Genomic DNA, 6,500 nt, shown 5'->3' with positions numbered 1-6,500 from the left:
TCGAAGTCTGAGTCCTCTGTGTACCTGAAGTTTTACCTCACTTAAAAACTACTTGCTCACAAAAAAATAAAAACGCGTCACAGCACCCTGTTGGTGAAAAAGTGCTTACTTTCTCCTTTTTAACCCTCTAATTATAAAATTAATCAATTGGAATATCTATTTACATTTTAGTGTACAACACAGTATAATGACAGGTTTCAGACTAACAGCCGTGTTAGTCTGTATTTGCAAAAAGAAAAGGAGTAGTTGTGGCACCTTAGAGACTAACCAATTTATTTGAGCATAAGCTTTCACCCTGACCACACCACACGATCCGTTGTCTACAGCCAAGCTCTGCGATACAACTGCATTTGCTCCAACCCCTCAGACAGAGACAAACACCTACAAGATCTCTATCAAGCATTCTTACAACTACAATACCCACCTGCGGAAGTGAAGAAACAGATTGATAGAGCCAGAAGAGTTCCCAGAAGTCACCTACTACAGGACAGGCCTAACAAAAGAAAATAACAGAACGCCACTAGCCGTCACCTTCAGCCCCCAACTAAAACCCCTCCAACGCATTATTAAGGATCTACAACCTATCCTGAAGGATGACCCAACACTCTCACAAATCTTGGGAGACAGGCCAGTCCTTGCCTACAGACAGCCCCCCAACCTGAAGCAAATACTCACCAGCAACCACATACCACACAACAGAACCACTAACCCAGGAACCTATCCTTGCAATAAAGCCCATTGCCAACTGTGCCCACATATCTATTCAGGGGACACCATCACAGGGCCTAATAACATCAGCCACACTATCAGAGGCTCATTCACCTGCACATCCACCAATGTTATATATGCCATCATGTGCCAGTAATGCTCCTCTGCCATGTACATTGGTCAAACTGGACAGTCTCTACGTAAAAGAATAAATGGACACAAATCAGATGTCAAGAATTATAACATTCATAAACCAGTCAGAGAACACTTCAATCTCTCTGGTCACGCGATTACAGACATGAAAGTTGCGATATTACAACAAAAAAACTTCAAAACCAGACTCCAGCAAGAGACTGTTGAATTGGAATTCATTTGCAAACTGGATACAATTAACTTAGGCTTGAATAGAGACTGGGAGTGGCTAAGTCATTATGCAAGGTAACCTATTTCCCCTTGTTTTTTCCTGCCCCCCAGACGTTCTTGTTAAACCCTGGATTTGTGCTGGAAATGGCCCACCTTGATTATCATACACATTGTAAGGAGAGTGATCACTTTAGATAAGCTATTATCAGCAGGAGAATGGGGTGGGGGGAGAGAAAACCTTTTGTAGTTGTAAACACCCATTTTTTCATGCTTTGTGTGTATAAAAAGATCTTCTATGCTTTCCACAGTATGCAGCCAATGAAGTGAGCTGTAGCTCACGAAAGCTTATGCTCAGATAAATTGGTTAGTCTCTAAGGTGCCACAAGTCCTCCTTTTCTTTTTGAGTATAATGACAGGTTTCAGAGTAACAGCCGTGTTAGTCTGTATTCGCAAAAAGAAAAGGAGGATTTGTAGCACCTTAGAGATGAAGTGAGCTGTAGCTCACAAAAGCTTATGCTCAAATAAATTGGTTAGTCTCTAAGGTGCCACAAGTACTCCTTTTCTTTTTGCGAACACAGTATAAACTCATATGAAATTTTTAGTTTGTTCTGACTTTGCTAGTGCTTTTTATGTAACCTGCTGTAAAATTAGGCAAATATCTGAGTTTATGTACTCCCAAAAGACCTCTACATACCCCAGGTTGAGAACCACTGCTCTGGGGGGAAGGCAGCTGCAGCACTGGCAGGAACACAGGAGGTCTGTCAGGTGCCATCCAGTGCACACATGGCCCAGGAATGAATTGCTAACGATTTCCCACATGCTTTTCCCAGTACTGAGCATCTTCCTTTGCTGGTTGTAAGTTTCACAGAACTAGAAGAGAAGAAGTGCCCATTAACACCACCTCCCTATTATTTCTCTCTTAAACCCCAAAGGGCCCCCGGTGAAATGCAAGAGCACAGGCCATTTAAATAATTTTGTTCTGGGGTTCTTAGATCTAGTAATGACATCCTACAGCTCAACAAGGCAAATATTTTTATCTTTAATGCATTTTTTCTTTATTCTTTGACCTCAAGAAACAATCGGAAGAATGTCAGAGTAGGCCCAAGCAGCTCTCATTGCAAATTGCACACTTGAACAACAGAAAATGAGAAATCTGGAGAATTTAGATTTTATTTTTAACAAGCAAGACAAATATTTAAAGCTATGTTTAATGTCTAGATTTCAGTTATATATCATAAGAAACAAAGAGGTTACTCACTTTGTGCAGTAAAAATGGTTCTTTGAGATGTGTGTCCCCACTGGATCTTTCCACAATAGAAAGGAAAATCTTGGGAGACTTCCTAAAAGCCTTCATCCTATCCAAGTAAAAGGCCAGGGCTCTCCTAACATCTAGTGTCTGCAGTATTGCCTCCCTTTTATCACAGTGAGGCTTAGGGTAAAATGTCGGCAGGTGGATCAGTTGGTTCATGTGAAAAGGGGAGGTCACCTTGGGGGTAAACTTCAGCTGCAGTTTGTGTGTGACTGCCTAGGAAGGAGTACTGTGGAAAGGGATCTGGGGGTCATAGTGGACCACAAGCTAAATATGAGTCAACAGTGTAACGCTGTTGCAAAAAAAGCAAACGTGATTCTGGGATGTATTAGCAGGAGTGTTGTAAGCAAGACATGAGAAATAATTCTTCTGCTCTACTCTGCACTGATTACGCCTCAACTGTAGTATTGCGTCCAGTTCTGAGCGCCACATTTCAGGAAGGATGTGGACAAATTGGAGACAGTCCAGAGAAGAGCGACAAAAATGATTAAAGATCTAGAAAACATGACCTATGAGGGAAGATTGAAAAAATTGGGTTTGTTTAGTCTGGAAAAGAGAAGACTGAAAGGGGACATGATAACAGTTTTCAAGTACGTAAAAAGTTGTTACAAGGAGGAGGGAGAAAAAGTGTTCTTCTTAACCTCTGAGGATAGGACAAGAAGCAATAGGCCTAAACTGTAGCAAGGGAGATTTAGGTTGGACATTAGGAACAACTTTCTAACTGTCAGGGTGGTTAAACACTGGAATAAATTGCCTAGGGAGGTTGTGGAATCTCCATTATTGGAGATTTTTTAAGAGTAGGTTAGACAACCACTTGTCAGGAATGGTCTAGATAATACTTAATGCTTCCTTGCGTGCAGGGGACTGGACTAGATGACCTCTCAAGGTCTCTTCCAATCCGATGATTCTATGTGGAGGCATGTCTCCGTGGATGACCATTTGCCTTGTGTTGTAAAGTCATTTAGATGTGCGCCCCACCTATGAGGGATGTGTCAGTGGTGAGAAGTAACAACAGAGAAGTATGCGAAAAGTTTGCAAAGTTTGCTGGGGTTTTCCACCAATCCAGGGAGTTTTTGACCATGGTGAGCAGCGACAGAGGTTTGTCTAGTGTCTCTCTGTTTGGTCTGTAGACCAAGCTGCACCTCATTTCTCCACATGGGAAGCCTGACATGAGGTATCACTGCTGTGCTGGCTGCCATATACCCCAAGAGATGGAGGCAGTGTCTGGCTGATATTTGGGCTGTTTTGTACTGTCTCTCTGAGTGTGATTAAGGAGAGGAACCTGTGGGGGGTAGGAGCACTTTGACCTGTAATGAATTGAGGTCGGCCCCTATGAATTCCAGGCATTGTACCAGGATGAGGGTTGATTTCTGGGTGTTGATCTTTAGGCCCAGTTCTGTGAACAAGTCTGTTGCAGTTTTGGTAACCTGGTCGGCTTCGCTGAAGGAATGGGCTCTGAGGAGGCAATTTTCCAGGCAGGGGTAGATTATGATCCCCTGAGAGCATAGGTAAGAGCCCACTATTGAAAGAGCCTTGGAGCCCAAGGGGTATACCCAATGATAGCCCAAAGGGGAGTACTCTGTTCTGGTAGTGGTCTTGTCCTAGGGTAAATCTGAGGAACCGTCTGTGGGACAGTAAGATTGAGATATGAACATTGAGGGCCGAAAACCAGACTCCCTGTTCCAATGCTGGAATAGTCGTTGCTACAGTGACCATCTTGAATTTTTGAGCTTTGACAAACTTGAGACCTAGTATGGATCTCCAACCGCCCTTTCTCTTGGGTATTAGGAAATAGCAAGAGAAAAAACCTTTGCCTAGTAGATGTTGAGGTACCGGTTCTATGTGACCGGGGTCCTGGAGGAGCTAGCTGAGATCACTCAATTAGGGTGAACTAAAAGAATGGGGCAGGCAATCCTCAAAGCTGGTGGATATTCCAATACTTAGATTTACCAAGCCAGCACAAAACAGCTTCTGTTAGACCTCACTGGTTACTCAGAAGTCTACACAGTTCCCTTAAAGTAACCCAGGCTCAGGCCTCCACCTAGTTACCCAAGTCAAATATGATAAGGATTAATGAAAATCCTATTCATCATATAAAAGAAAAGGTTCTACCAATTCCAAAGGATCGGACACATTACCTCCCAGGTTAACGAGTATTCCAAATCTTATCTAAATACACGCTTACAGACAATTCTTATTAACTAAACTAAAATTTATTAAAAAAAAAAAAAGAGAGAGAGTATGGTTAAAAGATTAATATACATACAGACATGAGTTCAATTTATTGAGGTTCGGATTCATAGCAGAGGTGATGAACTTTGTAGTTGCAAAGAGTTCTTTTAGAATTTACTCCATAGGTTATAGTTCAATTTCCAATATCATATTCAGGGTGTTCCCGCTAAACTGGGATCTCAATCTTGCGACTCAAACGTCCCCGATGAAGCTTAAGCAGATCGAGATGACAGGATCAGGACCCAAGGATCTTTTATATAATTTCAGGCCTTCTTTGACAGGTCGGAGTCCCTTGGCTTACAATAGGCAATCAGGGCGACTTTGAAATAGGTCCATCACCGGTACTTAGCTACACAAATTGACATAAGACAATTGCCTGTTTTCCCACCATTCACAGATGATTGGCTATGTACTTCAAAGAGAGATGAATACAGTGATATCCTGTGTTTACAGTTCATTTAAATGCTAAGATGTTCTTTTGATCTCTGAATTAACAGAGAACAGCATAGACAGGGACTATTTGATTACATTGTTGACATCTACCAATATATATGTAAATACACAAAACCACAAACATTATCTCCTTATATGTTTTTAAGGGTTGAATTTGAGTAATTTATTCTGCAGGATGCTTAACCCTTTCTGGTCATGCGTCATAGGCTCCTAACTGGAGGAGGTGATATACTTCTTGTTGTAGTGAACTCTCATGAGAAGGGTCCCTGAAGAGGGATGGGGAAGGGAATTGGGGAGGGGGAGGGGGAAGTAAAGTGGATGGAATACCCACTGCGAATGATTTCCAAGACCCATTGGTCCAATATTATGCATTCCCAGGTGCTGTGGAATGTAGCAAAGCAGTAGCCAAATGGGTAGGATAGGTTGGTCAACTGTGGCAATTAAGGGGATTGGTCTGTTGACACCTCATCCAACACATCAAAATTGGTGTTTTGAGGTGGATGGTTGCAATGTGGAAGGCTGTGGACCTTATGGTTTGCATCTGGAGAACCCAGTTTTCTTTCTTTGAGATTCATAAAAGTGTTGAGTCGGTACTGAGAGGTAACGGATTTATGTTGTGGGTGCAGACTAAATTTTCTCTTTTGTCCAGGCATATAGCTCCACCTTCAGCCTAAGCTCCTTTGCTGAGCCAACTGTGCAGTAATGGGGGGGAGGGGGAAGGGGGGAAGAAAACGCGGATAGATTCCATTACTGTAAAGGGAGAGCGCAACAGGAAAAGTTTGGGCACCACTGCTCTAACCCTTGTAACACTCCATTATATTTCTGTCCTGGTCAAGCATTTCCAAACGAACATCCCTCCTCTCTTTTCATGAGACCCAGACTCTTGAGGATTTAGGTGATGCAGTCTCTCGGATGTGGTGGGAAATATCTCAAATGGCAGGATACACTAAGATTTAAATGGACCCCACTATCAGCTCCAGCAAGTGGCAACTTGTATACCACTAATTCCCTGTAAATGACACATTAAAGAATCAACAGCAAATGTAAAAACATAGCAATTACGTAGCTCTTTTCATCCACAGATCTCCAAATGCTTTGCAAAAGGTAAGTAAGCATTATTGCAATTTTAAAGGCAAGCAAAGTGAGTACAAAGGTGCAGTGATTTGTCCAAGTTGATAGAGGAAGTCTATATCAAAGATGGAAACCGAACCCACAATCCCTTATTTCCAATCCAGTGTACCATCCATTGAATTGTGCTGCCTATCTCTAACCACATGGATTTGAAATACTAGACAACCATCTCTCTCTCTAAAACATGGCTATGGCTCACCATCCTCATAGTACTGATTCTCAACCAGCACTGACAAAGATTTTTATTTAAGAATTGTACTATAACTGTGCTACAGCCTACCTCAGCAGAGAGTCTCATAGAATG

Source organism: Chelonia mydas, chromosome 7 (genome assembly GCF_015237465.2).
Source record: "Chelonia mydas isolate rCheMyd1 chromosome 7, rCheMyd1.pri.v2, whole genome shotgun sequence".
Lineage (NCBI taxonomy): Eukaryota > Metazoa > Chordata > Testudines > Cheloniidae > Chelonia > Chelonia mydas.
Note: the sequence above shows the minus strand (reverse complement) of the source record.